Source organism: Haemorhous mexicanus, chromosome 3, assembly GCF_027477595.1.
Source record: "Haemorhous mexicanus isolate bHaeMex1 chromosome 3, bHaeMex1.pri, whole genome shotgun sequence".
In the NCBI taxonomy this organism is placed as follows: Eukaryota; Metazoa; Chordata; class Aves; order Passeriformes; family Fringillidae; genus Haemorhous; species Haemorhous mexicanus.
Window position 1 is genome coordinate 92,805,539 of NC_082343.1, and position 11,966 is coordinate 92,817,504.

At 37.7% G+C, this 11,966-nt stretch overlaps 1 long non-coding RNA gene across 1 annotated transcript; it reads left to right on the forward strand.

Annotated features, from left to right (window-relative positions):
- The first annotated feature begins 1,918 nt into the window (after positions 1-1,918).
- LOC132325838 (uncharacterized) lies at positions 1,919-10,179 on the forward strand. Its single transcript, XR_009486039.1, has 4 exons — positions 1,919-2,138; positions 3,937-4,128; positions 7,057-7,121; positions 10,072-10,179. It is a non-coding gene; the product is annotated as an uncharacterized LOC132325838 (long non-coding RNA).
- Positions 10,180-11,966: the final 1,787 nt, after the last annotated feature.

The following is an 11,966-nucleotide window of genomic DNA, read 5'->3' on the forward strand; positions in this document are numbered from 1 at the left end:
TTAATTAAATTCAAACAGAACGCCTAGCTGTTAAGGACTGGATTGCATCATTCCAGCCCATGTCCTGCTTAGCATCAGTGTGAAATAACTTTGATCCAGGAAGAGTACTTTAGATACAGTACCATGTCAAGATTTTACTTTTCCTGTAATCATAACCAATTTTCCCACATGCAGGAAAAATATTTATTTGAAGGTACTTGCTTGGCACTGTTGCTCGCTCAAATCTCAACTTGGCAATCAAGTTCATCTGTTCATGGTAGTCACCACTTTATTTTCATGACAACTATCAAATTTCTGAAGGAGGCACAATACTTTTTGTATCACTGAACTTGTATGCAGATCTAAGGCCAAAGTGGGTTGCCCATTAGACTGTGAAGGCACGTGGGATACGTGCTTTAGGGAACCTAGTGCTCGTTTGAAAGAGTTATGGGCATCACAATAATGCTACATAGTCCTTAGAAGCTGAAATAGCACCTACAGGGCTTAAAAGAAAATTGCTGTACTGAACTCAAAATACTTACTAAAGGCAGCAGGTATTTCAATCTCTGCCTTACAATGGAGAGTTAGAAAAACAGTGAAGCTACAGGATTTGGCAAAGGTCACTCAGCAGGTCAAAGTGATGTAATAAAGTGCAATTGGCAGAGCAGCAGGTGAGGGTAAGAAGCTGCATCCGGGAATGAAACACAGGATGCATTCCGAGCTGGGATTTGTTTTGAGAACTGAACTCCCTTGTTCACAGTGCAGTTATGCTGTCATCACTTAGTGCTGGACTTTACCAGGCAATTGGATGAAGCCACAGCAGGTGGTGTGTGTATAGGGACCCTACCTACATGTACAAGATTTACACTGAAGAAGCCTGTTATTATTATCTTCATCAATTTCCTTTATAACCCTATTTTTCTATAGCTGCATCTCCTGTTGCCATGGTAAGTTTCTCATGCTGTATGTCTTTCATGAGCAAGAAGGACATCTCGAAACACTGAAAAGGGCTTGAGATACCTGGTAATACCCAATGTCCTCCCCATAGCACTGAGCACAGTTGGACTGGACCCTAAAAACTTACATATTCATTTTACATATTCTTAAACTTTACAGTGCTGACAGATCTAGAAATAACATAAGTTTTATTTTATACCGATTTAGGGATAATTTTAGATTCAGAGTAGTTCATTTGGGTTTTTCTACTTTGGAGTCTGGTTAGCTAAAGTAATGGAAATAAGGCACCTGATTTTGTAATACATAGTCAACCAAAAATAACCCTAAGAATATATTTAAGGATCTAAAAGGCAAACAGTTTTTGGTATAATAACACTTTATACCAGGTTCTTCATCTGGACTTACTTCAATGAATCATTCTCATTCATAGCTCTCACAGATAAAGTACAGAACAAGCTATAAAGTATAATTTGCCATGCCTCCATTTTTCTTGTAAATATACTTTTGGCAGGGCTGGCCATATTATCTGCCATAAAGATGTTTTCTAAGTGCAACTGCGTCCTCTTTAAGATGGTGGAATTTCAAGATGGTAAATTTTCCAAGATAGGTATCTGCTCAACCCGAGGATTTTGGTCAAAATGCTAAGCAGTTCAGAAAAATAATAACTTTTTTTCTGTGAGATCCAGAAAAGATGTTTGGGGTGCATGGTGAAGGAGTCAGGAGAAATATGTAGAACAAGCCAAAGCTCTGTCTGTATTAGCAAGTTAGACAACCCCAGAATGATCCTATCTCAGATTTATTTTCCCAGTGCTCATATTTTTAATTGCAGTCTTGCCTAATGTACAAGTTGTTGTCTGTGGAAATGTATAAGGGTTGTGTGCCCAAATAGGCTCTTAGCCACAGAACCACTGGCAGACATTCCCAGTGCTTTGGAGGGTGTTTAATGGCAAACAGCTGAGTTTGACTAAAACAGAGGAATGGATTATATTGTCCTTCAGCATTTCTATCATCAGTTTTGTGTGAGGGTAGACAAATTGCTCGAAGTAAAAGCCTGCTAATGTTGTGGGTTTTCTTGTCTTCAGATCTTGCAAAGACTTTTTGGATCTGATTTTCACCAGAGTTACAAGTGTCATCATCAGCTGTGCCTGACTGTGTAAAATGCTGGTTAAGAATAGGTGCAAGCCTTGGTTTTCCCAGGCAATGTAAGTGTTGAATGTTTTATTTTAACTAATAATACAATTAGTTAAACCTAATAAACTAATCTAATAAACAATTAGTTACATTTTTGAGGTACTATTTCCACAAATGACACAGAAAGCCAACTGCAGAAGTCATAATTTTGTCAAGAAAAATTAAAGTTTTGAATAGAGTTCAGACAATTAATAAAGGAAAAAACACATTGAATAATGAGGATAGAAGAAATATTGAGTAGCTGTTCTTTCAGTGCCCTTTCTTAAGAATGAAATCAAGCAGAAAAAAAACTCAGCCATTTCAAACTCAATAGTTGAAACAAAAAAAAAATAAAAACAACCTAACAAAGTTTGACTCAGGCACTGCCTACATCAAATGTATACATGACAAGACCTGAATTTGGGTTTCACTGACCTGTAACTGATATTTAACTAACTTCACAGTGTTTGGCTTACTTTAACTCTTTATTTTGAAAGCCTGATGTTTATACCCACCTAATAGTTTTCATCAAAGAGAAATGATTCCAAGTTTATGGAAAGGTTTACACAATTTGCAAATTGAGCTTTCCTGTATCACAGACTTCCTTGGGATGTAAGGAATTCCCCTGAGTGACCCAAAAATTATTTTCTGATTCTTTCATGAAAATCTATTTGTTTTAGAGAATATCACGAGACATCCACAAAGTTGTTGTTTGCCGACCCAGTAAACTTGGTAGGAGCTGTAAAAAGATGTCTGTATTCCTCCACTCCACCAATCAGAATTTTTTTCTTCTATGTGAAATTACCTTGGTATAAGACATGGGGAAACACAGAGCACATTCATCACCTAGCTTCAAATAACTACTTTTGCTGCTACAGGTTCTTAGAGTACCTGCACATTCAGTGGAGTGATCTTTGCTTAAGGGAAATAATTCAGAGTACCTAAGCCAGATGCTCTAAAACACTCTCTGGATGTTGGCTGGCTGAAGAGAGAAACTAATGTGTTTTAAAAATTCCTCCCTCTCCAGCCTAAATCTTTAAATTCTCTCACAATTCATTTATTCCAATAAGAACTTATTTTAATTAGTCTTTCATAGGCCTGATTTTGTTAATATTATCAAGAAATGAAACACAACTGCAACTGAACTTGTTTTTACAAGTTCCCATTCTCATCCATACCAGCACTCAGAATTAATTTACTCTGGAAGAATATAATTACTCTGCTTTAATATCTGCATAATGAGTGTTGGTGTTCATAATATTCACCCCCACAAACCTCCTTTTTTATTACATTGCCAAAAGCACACTCATACTACTGTGCATGGACTGTGAGCCTTCGTCTCAAATAGGTGGTTGCAGGTACAGAAAAGGTATTGAGGCAGCACCTGATAAATTTATAGCAGTATAAAAATTAAGAATTTAGATGAGAAATCTAAAAAACAGTGAAAAGAAAACCCAAAAAACAAACCAAGAAATAAATACCAGTGTTTAGTTTGTTCCTTTGCCTCTTTTTTGCCCTGTTGTTCACACTCATCATTTTAGAGACCCTAAGCAGGTGGTCACATGCAGTCCCATTCCCTTGTGCTTTGCAGGGAACAGGAATGTGTTAGAACTGTATAGCAAATTCTATTGTTTTGTAACGGCATTATCTCATAGCATGCAGAATTTGGAAGGTAATGTCTTCCAAGAGTTTTCCATCATCAGAAGTTATATCCCTGTGTCACAGAGATGCTATGTGAAGCTACGAAGGTCATTTAAGCAAAAATATTAATGTGACAACTGATTTTATGTTCTTTATTGAATGTCTGCCCAACTTTATCTTGATTTTCAGATTTTTGGAGCCTTAGGGAAGTACTGTACCTTTTGAATGATGTTCAGGGAACTGAGGGTGCTCAACATCATTTGCTTCTGAAGGACAGCCTCAGGTTGGGACTCTCCACAGCCCTGAGTTCTGGACCTACCATTACCACCCTCTCTAGGATATGCCACCACTCAGACTTAGAGTGATCTTCCAGTCTATCAGGTGAGCTGTTGTATTTTTCTATATGGTTTTAGTTTATGCAAAATGTGAGATAATTAGGTCACATCAGTCTGCAAAAAATAGGATTATTTAAAACTAGTTCATATTTTGTTTGCCATTGTAAAAGAGCTTATACAGAGGTGCCTATGGTGCTTGTTACTTTGAGACAGGACGGTTTGATTATGTATCTAAATCCTTACAATTTTTCTGTCATAAAGAAATACAACAGTTTATCATCTTCTCACAGAAGTAACACAATAATATATAAATTGTATTTTTGCAGTTGTTGAGCATCAAAAATATTTGAAGAAATCGTCTCTGCTTGGGATAAGTCAATCCTTTGAGACAGAATGTGAAAACAAAATTTTGCAGATTCTGGGGTGTTTTTGCTCTGTTCTCCACTTGTTCATCTCAGAAAATATTGGTATCTTCTTTGAGATGCTGTGACTATTCACTTATTAAGGTTTATATTGTTCAGTTACTATAGCATTGTTGCTACAAACTATACACGATGAAAATCTGTTAGAAAGTGAATAAAACTACAGCAGAAACCATTTGGATGAGAAAGAGAAAACAAAAAAGGGTCATACCAATGGAGCTTAAGACAGATACAAGTATTTAATTCAATCTTATATCCAGAATGAGTTAGTTCTTTTGGAGAAAAGGGTAGTAAGGGGTCCTGTAGTTAAAGGCTGTGTTCTCTTGAATATGCTAAAGAACATCATGTAATTGTATTGGAAATTATAAATCTAACATTTCCTAAATCCTTCAAGCTAAATACTGAGTAGTATTTTTCTGTAATAAGCTTATATACATCCATACGTCATAGAAAAGTACAGTTATTGCATTTCGTTTTTAGAAATGAACTTGCTTGTTTAGCAAAAAGCACATGGAACAAAAGACCTTTGTCACCTGCTGTTGGTAGCTAGTGCATCCAGAAGGTTTCAGCTTACAAAAGCAGTATCAATAGCTAATGTGGAGTCCTGCTGTAGCTGGAGTCAGCTTCATTTCCTGCACCCAGTCCTTCCCTTGTTTCTCCTGACTGCACACCAGAAATGGACCCAAAGTCTTCCCTGAGGAACAGCATGAAGTCCTCATATGGGACCCCATTCCCTGTCACTGTGTGTTAAAAAAGGGGTGGCACTGTTCTGCCCACAATAAAAACCAAAGTTCTGCCTAACACAGCTCTAGACTTGAGAAAAAACTCAGTGGATTTTTCAAGATTCTTTCTCCTGGCTAGAGCTGGAAATAAACCCTAGGTGACAGTATTCACACTCCAGTTTTATGTAGGCTGTGAGATAAAGAAATGGGTGGAAATATGCAGCTTTCTTAAGGGTTTACTTAGATTATATTTAAGTGTGTTAACACTGTAAATAGCAATCTCAGGCTCTTAGAAATATTTTTTATTTATTAGTATTTTTGCTTTGCATATAGCAAATGGAAGAAGAAGGGGGAAACTGCGCTACAGCTCAGAATACTATTCATCAGAACCAAAATACCTTTACTTAGAGGCCAAACTCTTAACCATTATACCACATATCCTAAAATGGTTTACAAGGGGGACTTAGAAGTAGGTGATCATGATTGCCTAAAGAAAATTACCTAGTATTCTTGGAAATAGTACTTGGAAGTATACTTGAGAATAGTAATTCCTTTAACTGCAGTGGTAACTGCAGTTTTTAATAAGTGATAAAATATTTCAGAAGGCTGGAAGACTCTACTTATATTTCTAGAAGATTAACAAAAGTCTTTAGAGGAAGAAAGGGGAAGTCTGATTTTTTCCTCATCCTGAGCAAGACAGAACTTTGTAACAAAGTACCGAGGTTTATCTAATTCCATTATTTCCTTGCATTTCCTGATTTTTTTTTTTTTGTTTTCCAGCTGCATATATGTGTATATATATGTCTCTGTGTATGTGTGTTTGTATATATATATATATATATATATATATATATATATATATGCATGCATATATACTCAGTTCAGGTCCAAAGCACTGTTTAAACACTTTTCAAGTATGTGTCAAAAAACCCAAATGAGATTAAATGCCTTCTACTGTTTAGAAAATGTTCTTAAATGCCTGGTGTAAACTATGTAGCTGTCTTTCAGGTAACTGAGATCAAGCAAAATTCAAAAAATTTAATGAACAAATTTTTCAATTTCACTTGTGGGCGTTGCTTTCACTAAAAGCTACAGATTGTGTATATCCTGTCATAACATTAATTAAATTGTGCAGAGCTGAGAAGAACAAAGCATGGGGCATATGCTAGTCCTTGGAATTTCAGGTAGGCCTGTTCTGTGCTCAGTGCTCTGTTGTCAAGCAAGAAGTTGAAAAATGGGTGTAGAGAAGGCCAGCCCAATGCACAAGTTAGCTGTGAGCAGACCATTCAAGGCTTCACTTTGAGCTTCTCATGCACCTCGTTCACCATGTGGAAATTGGCCCATGGAATTTCCCAGAGTGAATTTTCTGTACTTCTGTAACTTCTGCTATTTCTTACTTCTCATGGCTTTGTTTTTAAATTGGTTGTTTAGTAAAGAAGGTTGAACTGATTTGAATTGCCTTAGTAGAAGGCACTTCTGTTGAAAACTCTGAACATTTTTGAGACATTAGACATTCTCCATATTTGTGCACTTTCATTTTCAGAGGTACTTACAGCCTGCGGCTTTCACTAGTCTCAGGTTCAGGTTCTCAAAAACCAGGAGTCATGACTGGCATAAAAGACGTAAATATATCCTGACCCAAACCAGCTTTTTTGTACTTCTTGTCTTGCATCTTTATACAGATAGTGTTGAAATTAATATGTTACAGATTTTTGAGACAGCAAGCTAGTACTAATGAAAGCTCAAGAAGTACTGAAAATGCAGATATCACATGAATGTTTCACTATTAGCTGGAATTACAGCTGAAGTGAGCCTCCTTTATTTTTCTAGAAGCATCCCTAATGGCTGGGATATGTTGCTGTAGTCATGCACTATAATGATGGCTTACAAAACAGGTAAGTAAATGAGGAAGTAAATTGTGTAAGTATGTGCATTTTTCTCATAGGTAGAATTAAATGTTGGAGAATATTCAGCCTGAAGCTAATAGACATGAGACACTCTGAACCATACCAGCAATAATGAAAGCTCTCAGCTACTCCCAGTCCTAACTAGTGAGTTCTGTAGGTATATCCTCTGTAACCCCTCTGCAGCATCTAAGTTTGGGTGTCTAATCTCTCCTTATAACACTGATACAGATATAAATGTTTTGCCAGAGCTGAATCTAGCCTTTAGGCTGTGTCCTGAACTCTCTTTTCTCTCAAAGTCAAATATTATTTTTAGCTTTTATTGACCTGACCATCTGACTCCACTCAGCATTTGTTTCTGGTCAGATGCACTGCTCCCCATCTAGGTCTAAACTGACTTACCAAAGAAGTTGCGTTCTTCAGGCATGAAATGGGTTTTTATTACTGAGGTCCACAGTGCAGATCATTGGAAGTTATGTAATAATATGAGAGGACATATAATTGAAAGGCTGTCAGAAGATAAAAGGGTATCAAGCTTCCCAGAGCATTCACATCGCAACTCCTGAAGCTGGCTGACATTGAAAGAGCGATTCAGTGTTCAGTGCTGGGCCCTCTGGTAGCAGCTCTGCTCTTCCTCACTGCTGCCTGTTGAGATATCACAGAGTCTGCAGCAGAGAATTTAATACAGGAGTTTTCCATTAAAGACATTAGCTGCTGCATTTCACAGTTACTTCTAGCTCAACTCTCCTGCTGGGGACACAGTGCTTGAATAGGCAGGACTGTCTTCATCCTATTCTTCCCACTGGAGCAGTGAGAAGTAGCGTGTGAGTACATACTGAGCAATGCATAACGAGTGAGTAACTGCAATACAGGCATATATTATTCTTGGATTTGTTTTAAATGTCAAGCAATAATACATGGGAAGTAAAAGTAAGTCTTTAACTATCCTGACATTCTCCTAAATGTAAAAAACTGTAAGAGATGCCTATATTTACTACAAATAATAAAACTGGAGCGTTACGCTAATCAAATTCAAATCAGTTCAACTGCATAATTTTCAGTGAATAGGTGCTTATAAAACACAGAATGAACTCCAGAAGGGAAGGTTCATTGCTTCCTAATCAAAAGCAGTCAGCTTTAAACACCAGCCAGTCAGGTGATAGGTTTGTCATTTCTCAGCTGTGCTCTTGGAGGGAATTTGCCAAGAAGGCTTGACAGCCTTTAAACTTCGCAGAGCATTTTTTGCCTGTTTTTGAACATCGTGTTGAGCTACAAAAAACTCCTGGGAGACTGGGAGGAGAGGTAGAGTAACAGCAGTTCTATTAAAATATATTTGCTGCAATGACTGTCAAGCAGAGTTTATGGTGCAAAAAAACAAGTAATTCCTGAAAAGAAATTTTGACCTCCCTCAGGTCTGATTCTTTCTTGTCTAATGGTGTCCAGCTACTCTGGGGGACTGAGGAGTGTCAGTGATTAATTGCCTGGATGTCAGAGAAATAAAGGGTCATAATGTATCATTAAAAGCTAGAAATCAGGGTGTCTGAACTACCATGGGAAGCTTAAAATTAGTATATTACTGCTATGTACAATTAACAGTCCAAGTCAGAAATCATTCGCTTTCATAATTTAGAACAATGGCAGCTCTCCAGTGAAAATGTATTTACAGTAGTTTTACATTGCTTTCTAGAGGCTTAGTACAAAAGGGAGAGACAAAAATTAGTATGCACCAAGGCAGTTAAAAAGAAACCTGTCTTTGAACTGTTCTTTCATTTTAATCAGCATGAGCTCTGCTAAATAGGGAAAAGAATTATGAGTAGGAGGCTAGCATCTAGGTTACTGAGGGCAAATCACTCTCTGGGGAATAAGTTTGCAATCTGAGCAACAGACTCTGAGCTGTGCATGACTTGGGGTGAATAGGTCTTCTCTGTTTTAACCCAGCATCAACATCAATTGCAAGGTGGCCAACCTGAAATCCCTCAACCAAATTCCCCAACATGAAGGTCTGTTCTCTCCTCCAATGGCAATCGTAACACTGTGCTAGAAGAATTTTTCAGTGTCTTCTATTTCTATATTCCAATGTCTTTCTAATGTCGTTCTAGTGTTTTCTATTTCACATCCTCAGCTTTGGGACCTCCTACATGTTTTAGTAATTTTTGGTATTGGTTGAAGTCCCATTAAGCTTCTTAAATTCTTAAATGGCTTCTTGGAGGGATTTTGTTGGAAATTTTTACTTGTAACTTAGGTCATAAAAGTAGCACCATAAACATTAATTGAAGAGCCATTAAGCAGTAGGGCTGTTTGTTTTGGGTTGATAGAGGACATAAAACTTCATACCCTGTGGTGGAAAACAATTAGATCTGATGATGAACATGCTATTAAATATACCATTACCAAACTTCTTTCAGTTTAACTTTAGAAAATAGCAACCAGCTGTAGTCAAAGCATACACAAAGGATAGAAAGTCATATTTTAACTGTCATGTCATAGCCTATTATAAATATTGTCATTTCTAATGTTTTATGCTAATGACAGTGACTAATAGTAGTCATTACCTCTGTTCATTCTCATAAAAATTTCCTCTAGAGAATATGATTACAGCTAGAGTGCTGTTTAAAATTAAATTTTGTTTTTCTAAAATAGATAACATAAAAACATTCAAATACCGACAGGTTTGTTAACTATTTTTATTTTGTAATAGCATGTGTTCAACAACTACAGCTTTTGTTAATTGTGCCATAAGTTGAACAGATATCCCTTTCAGAAACGTTTCTGGCTTGCTAGCATGTGTCATATCTCTGGTCTCTGAACCATGGAATAAAAGGTGAATCTCACAGAAGCCATAAAAAAAGTCTGATGCTATCCCTGTAGAGGCTTAATATTAAGAACATTGAATTTTCTCATCCATTTCTTATTTCAGTTATGAATTCTGCTTACTTGACAGGTACAGAGTACTTCATTATGTGCACGAACAGAAATGCTTAAATGGATGAAGCAGCTATTTACGTCTGATAGGAGCTAAGTGGGACATTAAATTAATGCCAAATAAGTGAGTGCTCATTTTAGTTTTGTTATAAATGGCTGCAGCACAGCAGTAATGTGTTGACTCTTATGTGCTGATAAGTTCTATATTTCTTACAAACTTCCCTTAGAGCTCGTCGTGGAAAGACAAATTCACACTCTGCATGATGAAATTAGCAGCAGATGCATTAATAATTGAATAAGGATCTCTGGAGACACACCACAGCTCAGAAAGAGAGTTGTTGACTGACTGGTTTAAGTAGAGGCTTCTGTTCTTATATATATGCACTTACATAAGCCATGAGTTAAGAGCTGCTGCCTGTAGGTAGCCTTTGGTATCAAATCCACTTCCTGCTCTTAGAAGACTTTGCATAGTTACATTTGACAGGTCATGAGCAGACTGACAGCCGTTAATCTGGGCAGAGTGTGGCCTTGCTCATTTCCCCTTCTCTCTGATTCTTCTTAAACTTCAAGGCAAGCTGAAAGCAGTTTCTTTGGAAATTATCTCCAGACAATGAGCGGGATATGAGTGACTGGAAGACTTTCACTGTATGCCAGACCCTTGTCATGGACCTCCGTTTCTATAGGGTTGAAAGTTTCCTGAAGTGCAAATCCCAGTTTCTCTCACAGAAGGATTAGGATACTGCCACCTTCCTTTCCAGCAAATGTGATGTTCTTTGATTTATCCACATGCCCAGGTTTGAGAGGGGAGGAATTTCACAGAAATCACAAAGAGACCACAGTGAGTCACCTGATCCCATTTCCCTTCTCAAGAAGGCCCATCCTAGAGCACAGGCTTATGTCCTGTGCTCTAGGACAATTCTTTAAATTGAGGGAGGCTCCACAACCTCTCTGGAAAATCTATTCCAGTTCTCAGTCACTGCAAAAAGTTGAAAGCTTTAAAAGATTAAAGAAGTTCTTTCTCATATTCAGGTGGACTTTCCTGAGCATCAGTTTCTGCCCATTGTGTCTTCTTGTATTGCTCGGCACCACTGAGCACAGCCTGGAAACCTCCTCTTGACACCCTCCCTTCAGATACTGATAAACATTGATGAGTTCCCCTCTCAGTTGTCTCTTTTTGAGGTGAACAGGCCCAGCTCCCTCAGCCTATCCTTGTAAGAGAGGTGCTCCTATCCCTTAATCATCATTGTTCCCCTCCACTGGACCCACTCCAGGAGCTCCATGTCTTGTCTGTACTGAGGAGCCCAGAAGTGGACACAGCACCCCAGGTGTGGCCTCCAGGGCTGAGTAGCGGGGTAGGATCCCCTCCCTCAACCTGCTGGCAATGCTATTCCTGATGTACCCCAGGATACCATCAGCCTTCTGGGCCACAAGGGTTCACTGCCAGCTCAATTTGTGTCTCTTGGACTATAGCAAAGAAAGCAAGAGGATTGCCAGAAAAATACCTCTGCTTTTTAAAGATACCACCAAGTCTTTGATGTAATTTTTAATAGTTACTTTGCAAGCACACCGAATAATATTATGCTCAGAGGATATTGAAAAAATAAGTGTGATATTTCATCCACAGCAATACTATTGGAGCAAATTCTCCCAGGTTTAAAATCAGAACTTTATTGCACTATTGCCAAGAAAGTGATAGTAATTTGAGTAGTCTAAACATTTGTTCCACTTTGAAGAAAGCCAAGATTTAGCACAGTGTTACTAGATTAACTCCACAAAGCTCTCCTAACTATTAATGTAAACTTCTGTTGCCGGTTTTGAGCTCAGGTAGAATTGACTTCTGTGTTTTGCTTTCCTCCAGGTTATTTTATAAATCTCAAGATCTGTAAGAAAAACTTACCTTCAAAATATCTATCA